We start from the raw sequence: 2,500 nt of genomic DNA, 5'->3' as shown, positions 1-2,500 counted from the left end.
AATGAGCAAATATATGACTTATAATAATATCCTCCTTCTTTCAGATGTACATTAACTGGTTTAGTACCCCTTTGTAGGTTATATCATCGAGACCCTGGTGCATTTTCATTTATTTAGAAGTTCAACAGATTGTGCTTCATGTTTACATTGTAACTTTTTATACGTTGTTTCGTTCCGTAATAGTACCACATCAAGCAGAATGTAGTTGTTGTGAAATGATGTTTCGTTCTGTTCAACAACTTCTTTCAGCACTAAAATTATGTTTATTTGTGTATTTAATATTTATATCACAGTACCAGGAGCCCATCTGGAGCGTGCAACTTCCATACTGTGAAACGGCGTTTTCACAAGTAGGTTTATTTTCAGACTAGCCCTTCCCCCGAATTAGGTCAAAAAACAAAGGCAGTTCCGGTTCGGTGACCCTATGACGTCGGCTTAATTTCTTGTAATTGGTCATCGGGCTCTTGTGGGAGTCTCATTAGCGGAAAATTCAATCTAAGAATAAATCGGTCTGTGAAAACGCCGTTACACGAACACAGTAGAGTTGTAGGCTCCGGGTCCGTGGGTTCCTGACAGTACCAATTTAAATTCTTACTCTAAGGGTCCCAAAAGTGTGACCACTTTTACGGTAATTAATTCACACTCTTTCATGCATATAGACTGGCCAATCATAAGCCAAAGATAACTTTTCTTGATGTCTGATTAAATAGTTTATCACACAAAAAATGAATAGAAAGTGGTCACATTTTTGGCATCCTTGTTGTTTTAGAGTCTTGCATTTTAAAGGAGCAGTGTCACCGGTGGCGCATGCGTGACAGCATGCCAAAATGTTTGAAAAAGTTTGCCATCTTTTTCAAAGGATTGTGTGGGTGTGAATATCTTACACAATCAAAGCCATCCGTGGTCACTTTAGTGAAACAAATATCCTGTGGCGTGTTTGGAAGTGGTTTTGATCGTATGCTACCATGTCGAGTCGTGGCGGCCATCGAGCGGGAACCGGACAAATAAAGATTCATTCTCCTCAAGAAAGCAGAAGAAGAGCAGTCAAAATACCAATGCAGCATCTACAATGAAGAGAAAACTTTTTAAGACGTGAATTCATGAGAAATTCGACGTATGGTGTAATCGAAGGGCAAGCTGTTTCACTATTACCAAGGATCGAAGTCCATCTTCGTATTTCATTTCTGTCAAAGATCACAACATCGTCGTTAGTTGAATATTTTGAAGAAAAAGCTGCCTTTAGATGAGAGGAACTGGATGCACTGGTTGTGTTTATTTGTTGCACGAATTATAAAACCGTAAGCGGTGAAGAAAACACGGCTGAATTTTTTCGCTGCTTATCGTCTTTCGACTTCAAAGTCGTCTCTTGGCATGTTAATCATGAGAAGACACAAAAGGTTTGCACTGCAAGTATTGTTCACACTGTGCTTTCCCCTTGTAGGTGTGATAATTTCATTAAATGTGTCACGGATTAAAGAGATAAGTTTTTAACGCTGCTAAATTAAAGCGGTATGGATAATGTTATGGCTCGTTACTGTATTCATTCAATAGGCCATTTATTTAATCACATGTTCTCTTCAGTTTCGTATTTCAACTTGTGGCGCACCCAAAAATTTAGTTTTGAGGAAGAATGCGCCAAAAAAAAAAAAAAAACATTTACTCGCGTAAGTGATGACTTAGAGTCATCATTGCTACTGGTATGTTCTGTTGGCTTAAAATGCGTCGTACATCAAGGATGTTTCTTTTCGATACCACCATAATGCCAATGACAAAGCTTCCAGGACCGACTGGAATTTCCGAAGGATGGCTTCTCGCAGTTTTTGGAATATCCAGAACCAAATCATTATCATCATCTTCGGCGGCCGTCGCTGGGATAGGAATTCTCCGTGCTTGCCTCTGTTTCCCTCTTCCTTCTGGAGTGTTTTGCGAGAACGAATGATCCGTCTGTCCGTCTTTTCTGGTATCGCATCATTTGTAAATTCCGCAATTAGTTGATCTCCCAAAATTACGTCCGCTCAGCTATCGCAAATATTAAACAAAGACCTTTTGTTCTTTAGAAAACTCAATGCCGGTTTGATGAAACGTGATGAAAAGTAAAAACCCACCCTTGCCTCCTTCATTGCTGGTTTGCCTCGTCGGCGATGACATTTTTTCTGACAAAGCTCTGTATGTGAAAACGGATTAAAACACCTCGACCGGAAAGGACAGCAGGGTACCGTGAGCCTCCTCGAAACCTTATTCTTGGTTTTCACTCACGTGACTAACTGCTTGACGACGGTTACTATCCGCCATGTTGGTGTCGCATTTTGGTAAACAAAGCGTATCGAACCGCATCATTTCAGGCGTGTAGAGCAACTTATGCCATGGTTCACTGTATTATTGTTGATTGTTCAAGTAACAGCAGAAAAGACACGGCTATAGGTTTCTTCAGGATACCTTCTATTGTTGATAAGCACGGAGAAGAAGCTGAAGAACTGAGCAGAGAGAGACGAGAAAGGTG

General features: G+C 40.3%; 1 pseudogene; it reads left to right on the top strand.

Moving 5' to 3' along the window:
* The first annotated feature begins 2,359 nt into the window (after positions 1–2,359).
* LOC138050584 (uncharacterized) overlaps positions 2,360–2,500 on the top strand; it is a 1,568-nt pseudogene continuing 1,427 nt past the window's right edge.

Source organism: Montipora capricornis, chromosome 6, assembly GCF_036669925.1.
Source record: "Montipora capricornis isolate CH-2021 chromosome 6, ASM3666992v2, whole genome shotgun sequence".
In the NCBI taxonomy this organism is placed as follows: Eukaryota; Metazoa; Cnidaria; class Anthozoa; order Scleractinia; family Acroporidae; genus Montipora; species Montipora capricornis.
The sequence above is the reverse complement of the archived record's forward strand: the minus strand, read 5'-3'. Positions and strand labels throughout refer to the sequence as shown.